Source organism: Alosa alosa, chromosome 19, assembly GCF_017589495.1.
Source record: "Alosa alosa isolate M-15738 ecotype Scorff River chromosome 19, AALO_Geno_1.1, whole genome shotgun sequence".
Lineage (NCBI taxonomy): Eukaryota > Metazoa > Chordata > Actinopteri > Clupeiformes > Clupeidae > Alosa > Alosa alosa.
Window position 1 is genome coordinate 10278228 of NC_063207.1, and position 24774 is coordinate 10303001.

The 24774-nt window shown below is 45.3% G+C and overlaps 1 protein-coding gene across 1 annotated transcript in view; it reads right to left on the bottom strand.

Moving 5' to 3' along the window:
- The window catches only part of lrfn5a (leucine rich repeat and fibronectin type III domain containing 5a), a 42648-nt gene extending 18222 nt beyond the window's left edge, over positions 1-24426 (bottom strand). The window contains exon 1 of the mRNA XM_048228741.1: positions 23359-24426. The gene's annotated coding sequence lies outside the window, so the exon portion shown is untranslated. The remainder of the gene's footprint in view (positions 1-23358) is intronic.
- Between the last annotated feature and the right edge of the window lie 348 nt (positions 24427-24774).

Consider the following 24774-nt stretch of genomic DNA (forward strand, 5'->3'; position numbering starts at 1 on the left):
TTTCACATCTAAAATGTTTGGCGCACAAATAAGATTCACTTGGGTCCTCAGAGCAATCTGCCAATAGAAGGATGGCAGAGAGGAAAATGGGCTCAGCATTATTGAAAAAGTAGAAATCCGTTTATTCTCTTTTGGTGTGTGAAAGAACAGAGAGGGAGTGAGAGAGAGCGAAAGTTGATGTGTGTGTGTGTGTGTGTGTGTATAATGCCCCAACTCTTTGTGTTTCAGCATGAGAAGACTCTCTCTCTCTCTCTCTCTCGTGTGCACAGGCATAAAGTGGAGATCCATCATCAGTTTCCCTCGGACACCCCGCCATGCTCACGTCCCCTTGAGAGCATTTTATCACCCTCTCCTCTTTCCATGCATTATCTCATTGCCCCCCCCCCGCGCCCCCACACGCGTCTCCTCGTGTCTCTCTCCCCTCATCCACTCCATCTCAAGGCCACAGGGGGTCCGTCCTCACCGAGCGCCCCCACCTTCCCTCCACCCTCTATCCCCCCCCAGCCCCAGGCCCAGACCCAGACCCAGCCTTTTAACTCCCTGAAGGGGAATGTAGGCGGAGGCACTTTGTGCCTGCACCCATCTCTGCCTGACTGTAAGCAAGCCTACGGCCAGCAAGCGTTCAGCACATGCCCCCAGGTGCGAGAGAGAGAGAGAGAGAGAAAGAGAGATGAAGAGCAAGAGAGAGAAAGAGAGAGATAAAGAGAGAGAGGAAGATAGAGAGCGAGAGAGAGGGATTTTCGGTGGGTGAGCTCAGTTGGAGGTTAGCCTCCAGCTGAGGTGAGCTGGACGCTTAGCCTCAGAGGCCATTTTGTGTTATTGGCAGAGTTCCTGGAGGGTGTCCATTGGGAGGAGATGGGGGGCTGGCTGGGGTGCTGGGGGAGGAGGGGGGGGGGGGGGGGTGTATGGGTGTGCTCCTGTGAAGAACCCCCGCCGAGAGGCGGCTGAGGCCACACGGGTGGCAGGATCAAATCCCCCCTCTGCTCAGGAGTTGGCTCCACGGTCTGTCATCGCACTACAGCTGTCACCTGCTGGGATATCATTACATGGCTGAGTCTCAAAAAACCCCTCAATCAGGAGCCTGTGTGTGGCAGATAACATCTAGCCCTCTATCTCTCTCCCTATCTGTCTATTCAGAGCTAGCGCTATCTGGCTATCTATTGCAGATCTTAATGAATAGAGAGACAGGAGGAAGTGGCAGTGCACAAAGACAGTTCCCAAAGATTGATAGATAGATAGATAGATAGATAGATAGATATAGATAGATAGATAGATAGATAGATAGATAGATAGATAGATAGATAGATAGATGGATGGATGGATAGATGGATGGATAGATAGATAGACTCAGAGATGAGATTCTTATCCACCCATCATACTGTATATGCCAGGAGCATCCGTCCAGCCCATGCAACCACGGGCCAATCCATGAAAATAGGAGAAGTAGGTATGTGCATTGGACAGGTCAAGACACTGAAATATCTCATGCTACGTCAGCAAACATACGACAGCTGCACGCATCTCTCGGTTTTCCCTTTTTTTCACAAGAAACTGAGCCAAAAACACTCAGACTGACAAATAACACATGTCTGTGATGGATTACAACAGGCGTGGTTTACAAACAGCACACCTGCCCCAAACTGATATTGCAGATCCTGTTTCAATGATTCCGCAGACCAAACGCTTAGATCCATTACATTATGTAACCAATGGCTGATCCTGTCCCCCCCCATTAATGATCATTATATCAGGATTTAGGATTATCCTGTCTACAAAGTCTATTTTTGTGATGAAATCCGCAACAATGATGCTAAAAGTTAGTCTTGAAACCAAAACTGAAGTGCAGAATGAATGTCCAAATTGCCTTTGTTTACAAATCACTGTCGTAATATCATGATGTAGTATATCTGGGCCAATCTTTTAAATAGAAACAAATTCATGTCAGAAAGCTTTGTTTTCATCATATCAGTTGGTGCGCAACACTAGGTAACATGGGTTAACCTTGTTTTCATTGCTCAGCATGAGTTTTTGCCCTTGGCTGAAAGATCACCAAGAGGATTGTTGTGCAAGGATTCTAGAGGTTTGTGATTCTCTTAGGATAAGACTATATGCTCATTATGGTAATGATGGTAATTGCTGTCTCCAGAAGCTACTTCAACGTTTTGTTTGTGTTCATCTCTCTAGAACAAAGCCACCCTTGAGTTGATTTTGGAAGGAAAATGTAGATTTATGGGTTTGCCATCAGCCATTTTGTGTTCTCAGTATTTTCCTATGGTGTGTGTGTGTGTGTGTGTGTGTGTGTGTGTGTGTTTGTGTGTGTGTGTGTGAAGGGAGGAATCAAAGAGAAGGAAAAAGAGGGAGATAAAAAAGGCTCTGTATGAGTGTGTGTGTGTGTGTGTGTGTGTGTGTGTGTGTGTGTGTGTGTGTGTGAAGTAGCAGAGATCCAGTGGACTCTGAGGGAGAGGACAGAGATCGATAGCTTCCGCTTGGCTTGCTGGCTCTCATATAAGAGACAAAAGACCCAGCCCAGCCCTGCCCTACCCCGGCTTGCCCAGCAGAGGTAATTACTTAATGCATGGATTTCAACCGCTTCACGCTCTCAGCCTAAGGAAACTTCATGGATTTAGTGAATACATCTTCAACTTATACACACAGAGACACACACATGCAGGCATGCGTGCGCACACACACACACACACACACACACACACACACACACACACACACACACACACACACACACACACAAACACATCACTCATCTGAGGTCAGACTTTACCATTCCTTCTAATGGCATAGCATTTCACTATGAGAAAATAATCTGAAGAAAAGCCATTACGGAGCTTTCGGATTTGTCCCCATGGGAACGCCTTTGATGGCACTATTTTTGGACTTCCTATTTAAAACGGAATAAAAAGTATGGAGTGGACTGGTGTATTTGGAGAGTTGAATGCGCATCGCATTTCATCAGACAGCTATTGTCTGGCTTTAAAATGCCACATTTGTTCCCTAGCAGTTTCACTTTGCCTGCTTCTGTTTCATTCCCCCCCATTTTGCTGTTGTGGTTTCACTTATTTTTGTGTCAAACAGACAGAAAATCCAAATGTTTTGCAAGTAGGACTCAGTTACCATTTAGCTGTGACAAATGTACCACACTATTTTTTACACATTCAGCCAAACCTTGAAGGGGGGGGGGGTATTATCCCACATAACAAATTTAAGACCAAAGCCTATCAAAGACAACTTAAAAAGACTACTTTTTTTCTATGACCAGACATTGGCAGCTGGAAAAAAAAGGAGTACTTCAGTGACATTTTCTGGCCTCTGACATTCATCAAGCTCCGTCAGACATGAACGTGAGTGACTGGGGATCAATACAAGCCGCTCCTTCATCCTGAGGGAGTCTACCGAGAAGAAAAAAAGCACTGCTTTCATTCCCCCCTCTCCTCTTCCACCTCAGCATCAAGTGACACCTCTCAGCACATGCAGGAAAGGCCCCCAGTGTGTGTGTGTGTGTGTGTGTGTGTGTGTGTGTGCGGCTGTCTTGTTTGTTTAGGTGTCTCTGTGTAAAAGTGTACATGTACAGCATTCTAAAGCACAGGACATGTCTTTTCACACATGAACCTGTGAATACACACACACACACACACACACACTGAATAAACACACATCTATTGCCTCATCACCCTGAGGAGAATAGTCATGCAAGCATTCTGATGGGTAATTCCGCCTGAAAACTGCACTGGGTGGGGCAGGAGACACACTTACTTGGGAATTAATTATTCAAGAGCAAATAGGCACTTAGGAAAGAGGGGAAACTTTTTTTTAAATGAAGCTCATTTGCGATTGGGAGGTAATTAGGACTGGCCATTCTTTTGGGTGAGTGAGAGAAAATCTATTTTGATAACCATTTAATGAAAACACATATTCTCCTGCTCCTTTTTAAGTTATCATTTTAATGTATTTATCCTTATAACAATATCCTTACTCTGACACACACACACACACACACACGCCATGCCGCCACATGCGCATCATGCCTGCACGCGACACACGCGACGCTTGCCTTGACGCACGACACACACACACACACACACACACACACATACACACACACACACACACACACACAAAACATGCAAACACACACACTCAGACACATATCTTGTGTGTCATACACAATAGCCTGCTTTTTAGTAATAGCTGATGCATGTAGAGGATCATCTGTGCTTGCTGGTACGACAAGAACACACACAACACAAACACTGACATACAATACACAAACAGAAAACAAGGGCAAACCGTCATTAAGGCCAGAGTGAGAAAACATCTCTCCCATCATACATTTGTTTGTTTATGTGTTTTCAGACCTCGATCCTTAAATCCTCTTGTCCCGGGGATGTGCGTTTGTGGAGAGGGTGGTCATGTGTTTTGTGCCGGGAGCGCAGGATAACTCAGGGGCTTAACCCCGCGTGCCCGAGCAGTGCCAGGGCCTAAGCCATCTGTCTACTTGTGCCTGCACAGAGACAGGGGAGATATGAGGGACAGGGATGCACAGGAGAGTAGGACAGAGACAGAGAGAGAGAGAGAGAAAAAAAAAGAGGGAGAGAGAGAGAGATAGAGATAGAAACTGACGGAGGAGGAGAGAGAATTCTTTTTCCACACAAATGCGTCCAGAATCCATTATCCTGCAAGCACCAGCTGCATGACAATGACAGTGAGCCAGATAGAGGGGGGGATAGAGAGAGAGAGAGAGAGAGAGAGAGAGAGAGAGTATGTGCAACAGATGGAGGAGACAGAGAGTGGAGATGCGTAGTTTAAGTCTGTCTGTCGGAAAGTAAGAAACGAAATTTCAATTCTTTGTATGACCAGTGCATGTAAAGAAATTGACAATAAAAGCCTTGACTTGACTTGACTTGACTTGACTTGACTTGACTTGACTGTCTGAGGCAAAGAAACCAAGACCAAATGTCTAAACATCCTGTTCCCACCATCGATGAAATTACAAATATAATACTTACATTATTTTCCTTTTATATGCAAACTTACAGAATGAGTCAATTTTTAGCCATAATACAACTAGCATCTTGCTTTTACCCTCACCCGCATGTCCACAGATAGCATAGAACTACCAGCTGGCTCATAGAAAAATAACCCGACTAAATGACCGAATCGTTGGTATCATTTTATAATTCACTTCAGTTGTAAATATCTTTCTTTTCACGAAGTTGTCCCAAACCAAAACTGGCTGTGAGAATACAACATAGCTTAGCTTACTGTATTAAGATGCAATGTTTACTATTAGATACACTTCAGACTTGAGTGTTAGTGTTAGTGTTAATGTTAATGTAATCAAACTGACTTCGGATTTGATCTAACATTACAGTACAATGTCTAAGGAGCTGGGCATATATAACCGGATTTGCAATGGAAATCAAAGGATTTGAAATTGTTTTTATTCAGTGCAATATTTCACTGACATATAATTGCTTTCGGCCATATGTAAATGCAGGCATTAGAAGTTTATGTGTATATATAACTTGTGGCTTGCATCAAGATGTCTGGAATTTAAACGCTGATACCATAAAAAAGGATTATCATTTCTTACAACAACCATCGATTTGGACCACGACACCGATTCAATTTGGAACACTTAAGGTGTCATGGGCCTAATTTAATGTAATGAAACCACAATGAAGGGAGCCTGCTTTATAACCCCAGTGATATGCTTATGTAGACTGCTCTGTTTGTGATGCTGCTTCTTTACACATGAAGGTTGCTTTTTGTTTTTGTCTCTTTGGCTCTTTGGTTCTTTGGTTAAGCGTTTGGACTGCAGGCAGTGTATGTGGTACCGTGAGGGAGGGACATTGTGGATCCTGGGTGTGGCACGCGGCACGTTTACGACTGCCGCAAGCCGACGTTGTATCCTGCGTCATGTTGTGCAGCGTTGAGTAGGCTCGGTTGCTGATTACACACTGTGGCAAACCCCCTATGTTAACAACTCCCCTGTGTGTATCTGAAATGCAATACTTTCTGTTGTTGTTTTTATCAGCAGAGTATCAAAATCACCATGTCTCGCGTCGAGTGCAATCATACCTCCCTCTTAAAGAAAAATATATTCTCAGACCTTCCACTGCATATGTCTGTTGCTCTCCTGCTTCCATAACAGCAGGCCAGGGGGCCTGGTTTCCACTACCTTGCAAATGTGCGGATCTCATTTGACTCCCTGTATTGATTTCACATTTAGGGATTAATGCAGGGCCTAATGGACAATCAGGCTGTATAGCACCCTTCCTCAATCTGTGCTACACTGTAGCCTTGCGTCTATGGGTGGAGAACATTGGATCCATAATCAATTTGTTTTGTTACGCCACTTTTGCTGTTGTTCCTGGCACATTTTTAGCTTGTCTTAATTTCTTTTAGGAACCTTTGTGCATTTTTTACCCTTTATAATAGTGGTAGTTTTAAGGGGTGCTCTAGCATTAGTAGGCAAAGCAGACATTAGCTGAAATATTAAAGGCAGGGAAGTACTTCAATTTCTTATAAATAATAAAAGAGGGTAAGATGATATTGCAATTCTGAAATATCTCATTTGCATCACACAGTCAATTGTCGTGTGCATATTAATAGGACGTGATGGATAGCCTGAGGAGAGAAGAACATTTCTGTTTTAATTTTTTAAATAATTATTTTTCTGCCCCTTTCAGACTTGTACTTTAACAGAGACGTGGCACTTGCTTTATGCATCAGGCGCCCACGCAGATATGTGTGCTCTGGCCCTTCAGCGAAAGCTGTGTTCTGCGACCATGTGGGAGTTATTCACGAAGCGGTGTTACACACCCTCCTCCTCCTCCTCCTCCTCTTCCTCCTCCTCCTCCTCTTCCCACTTCCTCCCTCTCTCTCCTTCTCTCTCTGCCTCCTACTTCTACACAGATGGAGAGCATCCCTACCCACATCCCCACACTCACACCACCACCATCACCGCCACCCTAAATATGCTTGCAACTCCGCACGTTTCGCCACCCAACCCCAACCACCCAAACCCCGTGTTATCTGAAGGGTTTGATGACAAGTCTGCAGCCTCTAGTTTGATTTCTCTGAATTTGGCCCAGGGCAATGTCTGACACCCTCCGCAAGTACAACACCTCCCCCCCTTCACGCATACACACACACACACACACACACACACACACACACACACACACACACACACACACATACACACACACACGCACACCTGAAACACCATCAGCCTCCTGATCGGCGATCTGTGCCGCGGGTTAGAGAGGTCGAGCTCCAAAGAGCACCGTCTCTCTGATCAACGCTCCTCTGTGTGAAGGATCACATTCTTTTGATCTGCCACCCAGGAAATTTATCTTTGTTCTCTCTCTCTCTCTCTCTCTCTCTCTCTCTCTCTCTCTCTCTCTCTCTCTCTCCTCCTGCTCTTTTGCTCTGTCTGGTCACTGGCCCTATGCCTAACATACACATAAACAACCACTTACCTCACCCTCTACTGTGTCTCGTACAGCTCCTCTACTCTAATTACATAAATAACTGTCCTTACTACTAAACCAGCTCTATGTTTCTCCTCCTTGTAAGCCTGAGTCTACTGCTGTGACCTTTAGGATCCATAGGTGATGCCAGTATGTGATTACAGAAACTGGTTTGTATCCAGCCAGGTCTGAGAAAAGCAATGTCTGATCTTCTGCCCGTGGTAACAGATTGAAAAGAATTAAGTAATGCACATCTCATTATAATGAAAGAAGAGGGAAAAAAACTAGGCCAGTGTATAATTAACCTTGGCTCATACAGACGCAGAAAAAAACAGCAGAAGTTGGCCCAAATTGGGTAGAGTACAGTGGCAGACATGCAAGGCCTGAAAACAGGCTCTTTCAGTACAGATAAGTCATTGTGTGTTTGTTTGTATGTGCCTGCTGTGTGAGTGGGTGTGTGTGTGTGTGTGAGAGAGAGCATGAATGTACTGTGTGTGTGTGTGTATGTGTGTGTGTGTGTGTGTGTGTGTGTGTGTGTGTGTGTTTGTGTGCGTGTGTGCGTGTGTGCGTGTGTGTGTATGTGAGTGTGTGTGAGTATGTGAGTGTGTGTGTTTGCGTGTGTGTGTGTTTGTTTGTGGAGTGATGCCTGCTATGAGCTCTGGTGCCCCTTCTGCCCTTCTGTCTCTCACTCGTTTCATAAACAAACTGCCCAACTCTCCCAAAGCCCCTTCTCTCTCTCTCTCTCTCTCTCTCTCTCTCTCTCTCTCTCTCTCTCTCTCTCTCGCTCCCTCTCTATGCCCCAGGTCAACACCCATCCCCACAACCCCCCACCTCCACCCCACCCCATATGTGCCACTGCTCTGTTCAAAGTCAGGCCAGTCAGCTCCCGCGGTCAGAGCCAGCTCTGCTCTGCTCGGCGCCGAAGAGCAGAGGTCACTCTGTTCATTTCTCAAAGGGCCCATTAGCGGAGAGGGCCTCGAGGCGAGAGACCGGCAAAGCTGATTGTTTTGCTTCCGTCAACGTCTGTTATATCTGCAGCCAAAGCATACAGATGCCCCTGTCTTGCCAATGCAAGAAGCACAATGCCACCCAGATGGCCGCCGACTCGAGAGCAGCGTTCTTTGGCCCAGATCAGGCCCCCCTCTGGCTCACATCCGCCTGATCTGGCCCGGATCACAGACACACTCAGTCCCAGCAATAAGGCCAATATCTTGCCCTAAGCAAGGGAGGCAGTCATACAACTATTTCCTGCACATGAACGAGGCTATGGAGAGGAGTGAGTCATTTACTCACAGTCAAAAGAGAAGACATTTTCATCTTTGGCCTAATCCTACTATATACACCTTGCGAGCAAATTCAGAGTTTTACCATGCTATCATTATCCTAGCAGGCTTAAGGTTCACAAGCAACCTGACTTTCGTTGTTAACATTTATGACACGTAACCATTTTTGGTAAAAACATATTTAATTTTCTTGATATTGCTCCTGATCCACAATCATATTACAACGATTTGATCCAAAGTGGATATTCAAGTTGAGTTGCCTCGTATCTGTGATTGAGACGGGAGTGTGCCAGGAGATAATGATCGCTCGCGGAGCCGCGGTGGCAGATGGAGGAGTTGTGGACGGTTACAGCAGGCTTGCATGTGCTAATCCCATACACACAACTTTCAGCGCACGTCGGCCGCCTAACCCACTTTAAGCCCCGAGGCCACGGGCAGCCGAGGAGAGCCGAGCGAGCCAAACGGAGTGAAGTCCAGCCTGCCTCGGCCAACGGGCACTTTGATCAAGAGAGGGGTGCGGTGGGGATGTGTGTGTGTGTGTGTGTGTGTGTGTGGGGTAATGGCATTTTTTATCCAGAGAGGGGAGGGGGACGAGAGAAAAGCAAACAACCCCAGAATTCATAGGTTGTATCGATCAGCTCAAAGGCACATTAATTCCAAGCCCCGTCTGGTTAAGTTCTCACCAAACATTTAATCTCTCTCCTCTGAGTCATATATTGGGCCATGAAGAGGCACCTCTCTGAGGGCTGGTGATGATTAATACTGAGACCATCGTCCACGCCTCCTGGCCACTCGCTTGCTCGCTCGTTCCGTCTGGGGTGATGAACTGCCACAAATCCCCTCCTGTCTCGGCTGGCCACCAATTTCCCCCTGAATATGTATAAAATGCTATAAAATTTCGTGACAGTTTACCTATTCCCGCCACAGCGTGACATTGACGGTGGCGTTTGTCAAGGAGGGATTACAGGGAAATATACAATCCTCACTTTGTAAGTCTCATAAAACATGCATAACTCCAGTACATGCTGACCATATGCGAGGGACTGCTCTGCCCATAAATACTGGTGGAAATTGGGTCTGAAAGGTATAGCATCCCCCGACGGAAGAATAGCTGATGGGGCAGCGGGATCAAGCCATTAGACTCCAAAACAATTACTGGAGTTGTGGTTTTGTTAAAGGAGAATTGAGAGTAAGGAAAACAAGCTTTTTTCTTTCATATCTTTTGCCTTCAGGTGCTGCGTTTGTGTGTGTGTGTGTGTGTGTGTGTGTGTGTGTGTGTGTGTGTGTGTGTGTGTGTGTGTGTGTGTGTGAGTGTGAGTGTGTGTGTGTGTGTGTGTGTGTGTGTGTGTGTGTGTGTGTGTGTGTGTGTGTGTGTGTGTGTGTGTGTGTGTGTGTGTGTGTGTGTGTGTGTGTGTGTGTGCATGCGCGTGCGTGTGTGAGTGTGAGTGTCAGAGTGTTTGTGTGTGTGTGTGTATGTGTGTGTGAGTAGGAGAGTGTGTGTATGTGTGTGTGTGTATGTGTGTGTGTGTGTATGTGTGTGTGAGTAGGAGAGTGTGTGTATGTGTGTGTGTGTGTGTGTGTGTGTGTGTGTGTGTGTGCGTGTGTTCATGCTTGCATGCATGTGAATGACAGAGTGGGAATGAAAGAGAGAAGATCGTGTGCTATATGTTTCCCAAAAATGAAATCATGGACCATTTTCTTGTGTTCTGCATCTAAGCAGCTATCTAAAATGTGCTAAAAGGTTTTTCTGTCATTTCAGAGTATTCTGCGCCCCCCCAGCACGCCACATCTACCCACACTGACGTCCCAGCATGCAATGTGTCACAAGCACTTCCCTCTCGACTGACTGAGCACCTCCTCCTCCACTTCCTGCTCTGAGCCAGTCCCAGAGATGACGGATCAAACGCAACACGCACGTCACCGTGCTTCAGATGCGCAGCAATGAAAGACACACAGACAAGAACGAGAGAGAGAGAGAGAAAAATGCCTCATAGTCAACAATCCACAGGTTCCTGAAGATTAGTCCCCTCTGAAGGTCATGCAGACATGCCGGCCTTACTAAATGACTGGTCATCAAGGGAGACAAACAGAACACAACGGCAAAGGGGGAGGAGAATTGAGATGAATGTGCCGCACACTTATCCAATGCAGGCAGGGGGTCATTAAAAGGTCATTATGGTCTAATGGCCCTCATGACTACTCGCCATGACAATCAGGCCAAACCACCTGGAGAGGGTGGGAGAGAGAGAGAGAGAAAGGATAGTGATGATAGAGAGATAGAGGAAGAGGGACAGAGAGAGGCATGCAGCTTTATTGGTAACATGAGAGTGAGGAAGAGAGAGATAGAGAAAGAGAGAGAGAGAAAGAAAGAGAGACTAAGAGAGAGAGATGGAGCTCTCATCATGGAGGTTTTTCTCAAGGGAACATGATGAGAGCCACTGTCAGGAATGACACAAAGCTCTGACTCTGAGTATTTTCCTTTCTCACTTTCCTGGTAGTCTTGATTTATGTATTTGTTTGCATAGCAGGCAGTAATTAGGCATGGGCTGGAGGAATAAAAAAAAAAAAAAAAACAGGAGTTACAGAAGAAGGCAGGGAAAGAAACCAAAAGAGAGACAGTGACAGACTGACTGAGAGAGAGAGAGAGAGAGAGAGAGAGAGAGAGAGAGAGAGAGAGAGAGAGAAGCAGAGGAAGGCATCAGCCATTGAACAATACATTAGCACAAACATTTTATACGCCTCTGGGATGGCTTACATCAAAGAAATGCTAATACAAATAAACTATGCAAAAACCCAGAGATGGTCCTGTCAAGAGTTGCCCCTACAGATGCCTGTTCGAAGTAAACACAGCTGTGCCGGTGAAGAAAAGCTGTAAAACAACAAGGACCATCAAAACTCAGTCTAGCACTGAAGTAATATAGGACAACGATGTGGTAATTTCACTCCAATCTGACATTTTTGACATGTGAAGATGTGCATTTACTGAATGTGTATTTATAGCTTTATTTGGACATTTTGTAGTTTCATTCAGTTTAGGTATTTTGATGCCATCACATAATAAGGGTAGCCATTGTGCCGCATGAAATGAAGGATGTTTGTCTAAAATGGCAGCCAGCCATCTACTTCCAGTCAGCCACCCTTGAAATATTTATGCTATGAACAAACGTGGTGACCAGACTACGAAATCACATTACGCTTCTGCCGCTAGACGATGCGAGACTTGACTAGATTCCCAGAATCATTCTGGAATGTTCATAACCTCTCTGACACTGGCTGTTCCACGGCCCTCTTTCATCATCAAAGGGGAAAAGACAGCTGTGCTGCCTGGCCTGGGATTAAGGTGAAGGTGCCCAAAAACCCTCTCTTCACATTCCTAATACTATAACACTCGCTGCCCTGGTATAGCCCCATGGAGGAAAATAGTGCTGATGGATGCGTTTTTATTTAAGTTTGTGTACGTGTGTGTGTGTGTGTGTGTGTGTGTGTGTGTGTGTGTGTGAGTGAGTGAGAGAGAGTTGGTGGTGGTCTTGGTTGGTGGGGGTGTAATTATAAAAAAGAGGTGCCTAGACTGTAATCATCCGCACCTGAAGATAAGGACTGGACCCTGTAGGACCAAATCGTACAGATCTCCAACCAATCAGTTCTTTGATTCAAATGGAGGTAGTGAATAATACTGGACCAGGTCTGGGTTTGACCTGTTTCACAATCACACGCTGGATGCCTATGCATATGCATTCACTGCAGCCTTATACACCAAGCCTGAGCATATTAATCATATTCATTTACGCCTGGCAACATTGTCTGATTAGTTGAGTTAATGAAATTGTGAGTAGTTAATAAAATAATAGATAACTCAATTCTAGTGGATTCGGCTCTGAATATTTCATAAATTAGCAGATGGGAATATTAATGAGAGTCAAAAACTCCTCGGTTTGGCCTGCTACAGAGGCAGTTTTTATGGTCCGTGAAAATGCCACTTCAGATGTCTTGCTTCCCTCCTTAATTGGTTTGATCTCGGCGCGTAACCGGTGTCACTGTGCGTAATTACCAGGTCATGCGCAAATAAACCTCCTCTGAAGGATGGAGCGATCAATAACACTGATATTTAACCACTGTCTCTTGCCAGCATGGGCCACCCACAGATCTGCACACAATCCAAAGCCGCGCTGAGAGCTGTGACTGACGCGTCACTTTCATCACTCCCATGTCTGATCGCTGTCTTATTTAAGCCTCATCTTTATGCCTGTCTCTGGGAGGAAGACAGCTTCCAGCCTCCCACGTCATTTTATTTTGACATGTCACTATTTGTACAATTATGGGAGCTCCCTGGTACCTGCTGCTAAATCCTTTCCTTTCTTCCTCCCTCCCTTCATCCATCCCAGTGCTGCCTCAGGCCTTTCCCCGGTGGACGGGGGATTGGAGGATGTTTGTGGCAGGTGGCGGTGCAGCATCTGGCACCACTAGCCGTGTCTGTGTCTGTGTGTGTGTGTGTGTGTGTGTGTGTGTGTGTGTTGAGTGTGTGTGTTTGTGTTTATGCATGTGTGAGAGCAATGAGAGGTCATCTTTACAGGGCTTTTACAAGGTGCAAATGGCCAGGTGGCCGCATTTTCACTGCCGCTCAACATGTTTACTCCACATTGACACATCAGCATGCTAATCATATGGGTTCAAGTGCTCTGTCTCTCTCTCTCTCTCTCTCTCTCTCTATCTATCTTCCACTATACATCTCTTTCTTTCTTTCTTGTTCTCCATTCTCTGTCAACCTCTTCACTCTACTTTAGTGCAATTCAACCCTCATCAGCCTCCCTCAGTCTCTATGCAATTCAATCTCTCTCTCTCTCTCTTTCTCTCTGTCCCACCCCATCCCTCTTCCTCCCTCTCTCTCTCTCCGCATCTCTATATCCCTCCATCTTTTTTTTTTCACGAGCACAAAGCGAGCCATTTGCACAAAGCCAGTCTGAAAGCATTGGCCCTCAACACAAGCATTGACAAAGCACCAGGTTCATTAGGGTAAATAAACAGGTCGGGTGGAGGCGAAGGGCATCATCTATCCCAGTAGCCCAGAGATGCTCCTCCAGATTATCTCCAAGAGTAAACACGGAGACATCTCGTTTTTTATCCGCACTCAGCGGTGGTGGGTGAGGGAGTCTTTACAGTAAACAAGGCAGATCTGTGGGTTCATACCTTGGAAAAAAAAACACGCTCCAAATATCGCCATAGTAAAACTAACTCTCTAGAGATATTTGGCAAAATAAATAGTAATTTTTTTCCCCCTTAAATAATAATGCATTTTCCCTTATTTTTTGTCCATCATATACAGGATTGAATGTATATGAATAAAAACATGTATGAATATATATGTACATTATTCTTTGATACACTGTACATAGCCACTGAGCCATGCAGATGAATACATACACTGTTGATTTTATGAATAAAAATACAGTGGATTGCAATTTCTCAATGCATTATTGTTTTACCATTTCTGTAAGACATATTACATATTAAGAGATAAACAACCATAGCAACAAAAAAACATGTTGAGAAAATGTATGGCATGCAGTGAATGTATATCATTCCATGCAGAGAATGTATTGCATCAGAGGAGATAAGCTAACCAAAATATTTCATTTTCCACCCAGCACAGAGGCTAGAGCAACCTCACACTATTACTCCACACACGATTTTGTACCATTATAGTCCTACAGTCCTACAGCACACAAGACCACCAATCCTTCTCGTTAGTGAGGGCCAGTGAGTTGCTGTAGTGGAGGGAGCCTTCAGGGAAAGCAGTGAACAGAGAAGCTTTTTGACTGATGACCAGCAGCCCAAATCCCCCAGACCGTCAGATGCCCTGTGGCAAGGGCCGCGGCTGCACAGACGGCTTTCTCTCTACACGCGGACACCGCTGTTCACATTTCAGGATTAGTGACCTCCTACGCCAGCCGAGCAACACACACACAATGACTGCTAACGCACCGTTCAGCCGCAAAAGAGCGGAAAGCATGCGCCAGAGGGCCTGTTCTTTTTTCTCTTTTTGCGCTGGAACAAATCACACTGTCCAGCCCGACCTTCTGGTCGAGGATCTGCTTCTGTTCACATGATATTGGTAAACCTGGCGGCAAGTAGACGGACCACCAATAACACGGACATCTACACACATTAATCAGTCACCAAGATACAGTGTGAGATACCCTGTGTATTCAGTCGGCCCTGCCACATATCCACACAAAGAATATGGCTCGTCAATCTTCATTTGTGTTCGCATTGGCCCCACTTCTTCCAATCCAATCGCTGAAACTGAGGGCAAGACTATTATTGAGAGAGCAGATTGATTGGCAGAGAATGAGAGCTCTCCTCTAGCTTTCGGCACCAGAGAGTGAGAGAACTGTGGCAGGCAATATGACCCCCACCCCACCCCAGACTGTCATCCCATGTCAGTCTAAGCAAGACTTCTAACTGGCACCCCTTCAGTCTAGGAACGGCTCACGGCTGGCTCGATCGAATGTCACTTAATCTCCCCCGATTTATAGCCTTATCTTCTTATCGTGTCTCGTCTCGCATCACTGCTGTTCTCACAGGTGCAACAAAAGACTCGTTTTCAAGCGCATAACAATATAATCCCCATACCCCACACACAGGTGCATTGTTGCAGTAATTACGATCTCATAAAAGTAGTACAGTATAAACCGTGGTGGCTACGATTGCGAGCAATGTAGAGTGGAAGACACTGTACTGCTTGAATGCTATCCTGACTCAGAGGTCGCTCCGCAGTGTGTCTATGTATAAACATATGGGGCTTTTTGGCTTTTATTTGCCTTGCATTGTGCCACGGACAACAATAAGCGGAGAGGGATGAGAGAGGAAGGGGGGGACCCACAAAAGAGGACAGTGTAAAGCCGCCTGCTTTGTTGCTGACAAAGCCAGCTAAATAGCTTAGGCACGAGTGTGCTGGGCTCTGTTTAAAGTGTCACATATCCTATCTTGCCTGAGTGTGTGGACAGGCACGACTGTGTGTGTGTGTGTGTGTGTGTGTCAGTGTATATGTGTGTGTGTGTGTGTGTGTGTGTGTGTGTGTGTGTGTGTGTGTGTGTGTGTGTGTGTGTGTGTGTGTGTGTGTGTGTGTGTGTGTGTGTGTGTGTGTGTGTGTGTGTGCATACTGTATGTGCATGAAACTGTGTGTTTGCTTGTGTATGAGTATGCCCATGTCCATGCATGCCTGTTTACATGTGTGTGTGTGTGTGTGTGTGTGTGTGTGTGTGTGTGTGTGTGTGTGTGTGTGTGTGTGTGTGTCCGTGTCCAGGGCTGAGATTAAGGCCATGCTGTGAGTGTGGCCTTACCTGTTCATAGTAATCCCATAAGCACACTGGAAAGCAACCCCAGGACCTGTCCCTCAAATGCAATCACCCGCAGAGCCCCAGCACAGCCCAGGCCAGGCCATGAAGGCACAAATCTGTGGCTGCTCCAACCCCACATACCATTTAGCAGCTTAGCGACCGCTTCTGTGCAAAGAGCACACAAACAGTGTTGTGCACTTGAAGTGAGGGGCTGGCATGCATAGCCCAGTGGTGGCCAAAGGATCCGGAGTGGAGCTTTGTCACTGTTTTAGGTATATTGAAAGCTGCTCCAGCAGCAGCACAAAAACAGAAATAAAAAGCTGACAAGACTTTGATTTACTTGCTGTGTTGCTTGATGAGTTGTGCTTATTTTCACAACCTAATGAGACTGCAATCTCGACATGCATTCCCAACTGGTGCAATTAGAAAACATGTCGATTTGTTTATGAAAAACCTAGGATTTGAAGGGAATAACCAACCAAGAACAAAAAATAACAAGCCCTACTTACTATTTGTAAGGTTTTGTTGTCTCAATCCCTGTGAGCATTGATTTCAGTTTCTCTATCACTATTTTGGACAGGTCTCTGTTTTGAAAGCGATGTCAACCAGTTAAATGTCTTCCATAGCTGTTCAGTTTGACTTAATTTAAGTGACACAAATGTGGTCACATTTTTAAAAGCATATATATGCCTCTAGTACCTGTTACATTCCCATTTCAAAGCAGCATTTGGAGACCCCCAGGTCAGGGCACTGTTAGGTGTGAGAGATGGAGCTGGCAGATGAGGACCTACTCCAACTCATCTGCATAATAACACTGCTCGCAGAGCTGGAGAAAAAAAAATGCTAATGTTCCTGACATTCATTACCAAAGTCACTAATGAAATGTTAAATTACTAATACCTAATTAGAGGTGCATTATGAAAATTGCAAGAGGAAAAAAACTCACTGTTGTAAAACAGTATGAACAACTTCCCTACATTTCCACAAGCCGTTGCAAAGTGAAGAGTGTATAGTAAGCTTCTGAATGAGAACAACCAAATTAAACACAACTTGGAGAAACACACACACACACACACACACACAGGTCTGCCTCTGACAACTACGGCTGCATGTAATGACAGTGAGGAGAGGTGTTTTGTATTCCATACAACATGAGTGCTGGAGAGAGCCACCTTCACACTGAGGCAGTAATTCTTCTTGATTCCTGTCCTGTAATGGCCCTGGTGGACTCTCAGCCTCGGCATCCTTCTCCCTGCGCAGCGCCTCAGGCTGTTAGGCCAATACAGGGAATGGGCACAGCAGCTAATTGTTTACAGGCAGTGGAAGTGTTGAAGTATGGGAGGCATGGCTGTAGCATGCCATCGTTTCTGGTGTTTGCTGAGTGAATGAGCATGAGATGGGACGAAACAGTTATCCAGACACAGGGGAATTTAAAGACAGCCTGCGTCTGTCATGAACATTAATTCTTTTCATGACCAAACAAGATGATGTACAAGAGATTTTATTTATGGTCATAATGATTTTTTCTTATTCGACATGCATGTCTCTGTGTCTGTGCGTGTGTGTGTGTGTGTGTGTGTGTGTGTGTGTGTGTGTGTGCGTGTGTGTATCTGTGTGCGTGTGTTTAGATGTTATCCTGTATATAACTCTATTTGCATGTCTTTGCGTATGCATGTCTGCATGTTAGCATGCATGTATGCGGGTGGAGCCCTACTTTAGTCAACATACCTATACAAAGCCCATCACCCCAGGGAGGTTAATTAATGAATGAACTAAGATGCCCTTAAGCCTGCGTGGTTTGATGGAATCCATATGTGTCAGCTGAGTGCTTCAAGCTGTCTGTGGCTCTCCTGTGTTTTGCTGATCCAACATACACAATTACTCAAACTCAGACCTCTACCATGCTTCATAACTCCAGCCCTTGCACCTTTGGGCCGAACAAATCTATAAATGTCTCGAAGTGCAGTTGCGTAAGCTTTGGATGCACTGCATGATCCAGTGGCATGGCAGTGAAAATAAAAAGCAATTTACACATTTCTTTAGCGCTTCCTTCACCTTTCGAAGCCCTCTCTCTCTCTCCTCTTTCTCTCTCTCCCTCTCTTTCTCCCTCTCTCTCTCTCTCTCTCTCTCTCTCTCTCTCTCCCTCTCTCTCCCTCTCTCTCTCTCCCTCTCTCTCTCTCCCTCTCTCTCTCTCTCTCTCTCTCTCTCTCTCTTTCTCCCTCTCTCTCTATTGGTCTGTGATGGGAGGAAGAGAAGAGTCCTACTCCCCTAGCTAACTTTGTCATCTCTATTCTTCCCCTGCCTGGGTCACAGGTGCCGTCCCCTGTCTGCACTGGCTGCTGTAAGGGCTCTGTGGTCCTCCTACTACGGAGGACACTAAAGTATGAGCTACACCAGGCGTGTAACTGAAGCGTTCAGTTCGTAATGATTTTGATGCGTAAAATCCATTTTAAAAGACTATTTTTTTCGAACGTACGCGCCACTATCACATCTGGTGTAGCAACTTCCATTGATTATAGTGGAAGCTAATTGTTGCAGCAGACGCTACGCGAACGGAACGCTTCAGTTACGCGCCTGGTGTAGCTCATACCTAATCCTCTCCTAGTTGACACTTTGCTCCTGTTTTGTGCCGACAGGGTGGCGAGATCCAAACAAGCCTCGACTGCCCGTGTGGCAGCTTGTTATCACTGATGAACACCCCCCTGAAGTCACTCACTCTTCGCTGCTACCCTCCCACCCACCAGCACAAAACCTCAGGATTTGTCGTTCTTCACACATAAGCCTTGCAGTGACATGTTGACATCCTCAGCCCTCCATTCAATTAGAGCATCTCCCTCTCTCCCCCTCTTTCTCTCTGAGGGTCGGTGCTTAGGGTGTCTGGATGTGGCATGACATTGACAGACCTGAGGTCAACGTGAACAAGTGTGTGTGTGTGTGTGTGTGTGTGTGTGTGTGTGTGTGTGTGTGTGTGTGTGTGTGAGAGAGAGAGAGAGAGAGAGAGAGAGAGAGAGAGAGAGTTTTTCTGGTCTTTTTTTGTATCAGATGGGGAGACATGGGGAACAGACTCCTCTGACTCATTACTTCTCTCCGCACAAACTCTCTCAATGCCTTGCTGATGTGACGTCCCACCACTCTAAATGTTGTGGTGTGAGGGCTGTTTAAGACACAGCAGTTTGGCCAGAGCAAAATAAATAGATAAATAAATGAATGTAAATAAATGAATAAATACACAAGTAAACTCTCACGCAATGGAATCATGCTCCATCAATCCTTCCTGATAACCCATGAGTCAAACACAGAGCTGGCTGAACCCCTCACATTTTGTCTTTCAGACTGTATGGCCTCGATATGAAGTTTATTCAGTCCAAGAAGTATTGCTCAGTGGTTCATGACACTTCAAAAAGAGCTCCTGATTTTGGTGACAAGGACCTAGAGTACAACTCCTGCTCAACTCATTGAGGATTATTTTCAAAACAACCCGCTTAAAAACAGATGACTAATGCTGCATAAGATTGTCAATTGAAATGAGTATATCTGAGTGCACCACTTGATTTTCACTGGCATAGCCTATTAAAAGCAATTTTAGAGGACTGTTTAGCACCTAGGGGTCCATCATGGTGAAGCAAACCATTGGCAATACAGATGAATACACAGAAAGGTGATATAGGCTCTCTGATAGCAATAACAGCTATTTTCTTCTTGTGTGCTTTGTGACTAGACTGATAACGGTGTGCAATGTGGAGTTTGAGTTGCATGAGCCAAATTGCCATCTTATTAACTGCTGGACATAAAATAACTCCCTAAAAACATGTATTCTCCTAGAAATGAAGAAATGAGTGTATACAGTATACTGATTAAAAAACAACCCATGGCAAGCAAATAAGCTTACTTTGCTGCTGCTGCCTTTATTGACATGATCAACTTGTTTTGCTGGTTTACATAATCAGACCATTATCATACCTGAAAAAATGGTGCCCAAATTACATATCTGATTGACTCTTTGACTGTTTGTATCACTACACTGCAAAAGAGCTTATGAAACATTTAGTCCATGTAATTCCAAGATTCTATGGATAGACCGATTAAAATACCATGTCATTAGTGTTTAATCAACGTTCAATAGACATAGGCTAGGGGAGAGCAATATTGTTCTTATTGTCAATAGATAACCATAGTGAGGTTTGTCATAGTATCACGCAAGAAACAAAAATAGGCCAGTCACTTCTCCTCCCCTGGGAGAAACAGTTTCGTTTTATTCGCTCTTCAGCTGTCTCTCTTTTCTTTGGGGAGCGCTGTGCTCCTCGTGTTCTCTGCAGCGGCAGCTGTTCTGTGTGGCGCCGCTGCGGTGGCTTTATTTTCGGAGCTCCCTCACCACTGAGCCGAAACCTAAAAAGAAAGCCTGCCATGGCAGCGGTTCGGGCGCTGGCTTTTTGTAAAAAGTCCTGCCCACGACAACGAGGGAATGAGGCGTGAATCGGGAGCTGTCCGCGGTGCTGACTGTCTCCAGGCAGAAATAAAATGTCCGCGGCACTTCACAGCGCCACAGCGCTGCACAAAAGGCAACTCGACTTGGAGCTTCTGACGCGCATCCTTTTTAGAAAACTTTCACTGCTAATTGGATGCCATCGTTTTTCGGATCGAGTGCTTAAACTTATTCTCACAGCGGTACGAATTAACTAAAATACAGCCACTCGTCCAGCCCAATACCTACATCTGGACACCACCAAAATACTGTAAATATTAATGCAGGGTACAAAGAAAAGGGACCCCAACTAGCATTACTCATGTGTAAACAAGGCAACGTTAGGTTACACCCTCTAAGCAGCGGGGTCGCTTGTTCCCTAAAGTGGTCATGTGCAGAGACGGGGCCTATTAGTGGTTTGTCAACCAAATCTGTCAACAGTCACAGCTGTCACAACTGTGACATGGTGCCAGGAAAGCGCATTAGAAAGCATGCGTGAGAAGTCCTGCCATCCAAGTGCCTACAGAAGGGTCAAATTCGTATATTCCCATATCCACAAAAGGCTCGTTTACTTCGTTGTCAGGTTTGATTAAAATCTGCCTCTCGGAAACAGCACCAAGCAATCAGTTATGCAGCAATCAAGACCTTGCAAATGGGAAAAGGACACATTATGTGGTCAAAAAGGGTGTGGCAATTTCAGAAGATGAATTTGTTTATTGTTGGCGCCTGACTCAGTGCTGAGACACAATCACGCCAACAGCGGATCTGGTGCGTGTCCACTTGGACACCTTGGCTCAAGCTTGTAATGTCATAGGGGGGAGCTTAGCAAGTGTAATTAAACAAGTCTCAAGGACCCTGCATTCGGTCAGCGTGGCCAGCTGGCAAACGCTCTCCTAGCGACAGACGTCTGAGAGAGGTAGAGACAGGCGGCAGTCTTTGTTTATGTCTTATCTCTCTTTTTTTCATAAATAGCACTTGATGCACCTCTGAGAGTCATCGCTTGCGCTCACTTCCACATGGCCTTAATAGTATTGTGTTCTCTGCGTAGCAAAAACTGCGGCTCCCACCCCCGCCCCGGTTCCCTCCGCCGACACTGCCCAACTCCCCACAACTGCAGCGCGGAGCATAAATTGAATTATAGCACCACCAGCCAGCGGAAGCGGTCCTGCAGCTCAGTTAGCCAAGTGTTCCGTAGGAGGACGACAAGTATGGAATGTCCCCACTGAGTTTTCCCATAATCAGCTGTATATCCAACACCTCCTTTTGTCATCAGCCAATCATCAATGATAATAGGATAGAGTGAAAGTGGTTAACTACTTTCCAGAAGCAAGCCTTCAACAGCCCTAGAGACATCGTTCTACTGACCTTTGAAATTTGAGTATTGTGATGCGATCTGTGTCAGATGAGAAATGACACACCTCATGTCAATTTGTTAAGGGTGTTTTTTTTAGATTTTCTGTTAAATAAATAAAATACTTACTTATTTATTTAGAAATATCTGCTTCGATTGATTATATGTTTTCCTTGACAATTGACCAAATGCATGTCTTTATTGTGAATTTGATTCAGTCCTTTAACACTTTTGATGTTGATGTACCCACAAATACACCTTTATTTATGTTGTAGTACTTTCATACTAGGAAGGGTAGAGGTGTGACATGTTCAAAATGTACAATACGCATTCCAAACACAAGCTGCTAGACCACTATATATTTTAGAAAGTTAATGGGCAGGCAAACTGATCGCGGTTTTTTTTTATTATTATTAAGTCTCACAATGCTGCTATCAAGAAATGTATCAGTATGTTGTGCCCTTGGATACCGTGAGCTATACCAACCATTTTATTGACAAAGCATTCCATTTGCTTTCATCTGGCTAACAAGGAACACAACTGTGTATTAATTGCCCATCAAGATGGCTGAGAGAAATCTTCTATAATATGTCCCTAACAACCGAGACAAGATTTCTGGCAACAACTTAGATTTCATCATTCACCCGTTGTAAAGTAGGTAAAGACCGGACGACGCCTGAATTCTCTATGATCGTTTGAACCTCTGCCAAAGCGGAAGACACAGTTCTATCACGTTTCTGCAGGTTACGCCTATCACACATGCACTTGGTTGAAGACAATAATAGGAGAAAACACTTCATAGTCGACGAACCAATACCACAATATAAAACAAAGGCTTGTCTATGTTAACTAACTACCAGCATCAGCACAGGCGCACACACACGCACGCACGCACACACACACACACACACACACACACTCACGCACGCACGCACACACACAATCCGTGCGCCCGGCTCACAATCCCGACTCACACAACCATCACAAGAAGAATTTATAGCCCGCACCCCCGGACCAACACCACCTTCTTGGACAAGATCAGAAGCAAACCACAAGAATCACCCTGCGAATAGAGAGGAAGAACGACACATATATACCACTGAATAAAACAGAATAGCCTATTTGGTGTCCTCCTGCCAATCACAGTTTAAAAGTGTGGAAAAATTCCCAGACTTAATAACGGATTGAGTATATGCTGCAAGGAATCGCCGGTGTAAAATGCTATGTTACGACCTTGCAATGTACCTGGGTTGCAGGTTAGACTATTCCCACCCAGTTTTCTAAAGGAACGTTGTGTTTTAGGGCTGCCAGCAGTGATACGCTTTGCAGTCTCTCATAATATGTTTCTTCATGTCGGTCGTGCATACAACCGAACCCTACAACAATACACAATGAAACAGCAATATATAATACTTTGATGTTAAAAGTTTACCTTGAAGAAGGAACGCCAGCCCTGCTCAGAAAACCGAGGATCAGGGGAATCGAATCTTCTCACATCTCATGTTTTCCCATATTTCTTTTCTGCTTGGCCTCATTCGATTTCGATTAAATCATTTCGATGCAAGGTGCGCTCGGTTTCATTCCATATAACTCAGCCAAGCCTGTGTTGCCCATATCCCCCTCCGCGTTCAAGCGATATGCCATTCGTTTGTATACTATGAAGCCCTCAGAATCCAATCCTATTAGTTATCTTCTTCCTCTTCTTTTCCCTTGCTCCGGTAGAAAAATCCAAATACGGTAACTCTGAGACAGTTCAAATTCCTACGCAGTTCGCCAGATCCCCGTTAGGATAAAAGCGCGCCTGTGTTGCCCATTGAAATGCTGAAGACCGTTCCATTCTCCAGCCACCCGTCGACGTGCCTCGCAAGACTGGAGGCTTTCCTCCGCATTAAAAACGGCTTGCTCTATTTAGCTGAACGGCTGCCGTTTGCGACAACGAGCGACCAAGTAGCCAGGAAACTCGGACCAAATCTTAGTAGGGAGACCTTTGCAGCGCTGCACCTTCCTTGCACTTCCCTTCGCTCTGCTTCCAAGCCGAGTTAATCCAGAGAATGAGTGAGTGCGCTGTGCGCTTGCCCTCCATCCAAGTCATTGAAAAGGCTGCTCCCACGTCCTCCTCTGGCAGTTTCCTCGTTCCAATTTAGCTCAGTGAATAGATTATATGTAGGCTATTCACTTTAAAGAAGCTGATCGCGATGGTATAGCTTAATTGAAGAATTGAAGAAGTTTGATGAGTGTAATACTGGTAATGATATCCCCGAACAAAATCACGAGAAAACTAGATGCGGTTTTATGCCATTGTGGATATTTTATGGAAATCCATTACCGCAGCAAATAGTGTGTCAGGCGATCCTCCGACCGTTCGAAACGTTTTATCAAAGTAAAGAGTAACACCAACAGCCGGGATATGCGGTAGATTCTCTCATCAACCTCATCCACTGAAAAAAAATGGAGGAAGTCATCACGGATTGGCTCAGACTGACGTTCGCTCTCCTCGATATGTCTGTCATTCTGCAAGTCGCGCTGAGAAGTGCTGTCGGCTTAGCCTTTGCAGGCATACGGGACACTCCTGCACTAAAGACAAGCCACAGAACAGCACAAGGCGGGACTAGCCTATCGTGCACGCCACAATGGCTGGGAAAGGAGCACGCTATCCCCGATCCCCAAATACGCTGCAACTTCCACAGTTTATCTCGCTCCAAGACAGTAGGCTACATGTCAGCCAGTTCCGTGAAGACCAGTATATAGTACAGTTAAAGGTTGACACGTGCGCTTTATTTTTTGTAAATAAAATGCAGGGTCGGAAATCTAGAAAAATGATCCCATGAGGGGAATAAAAACCTTTCGA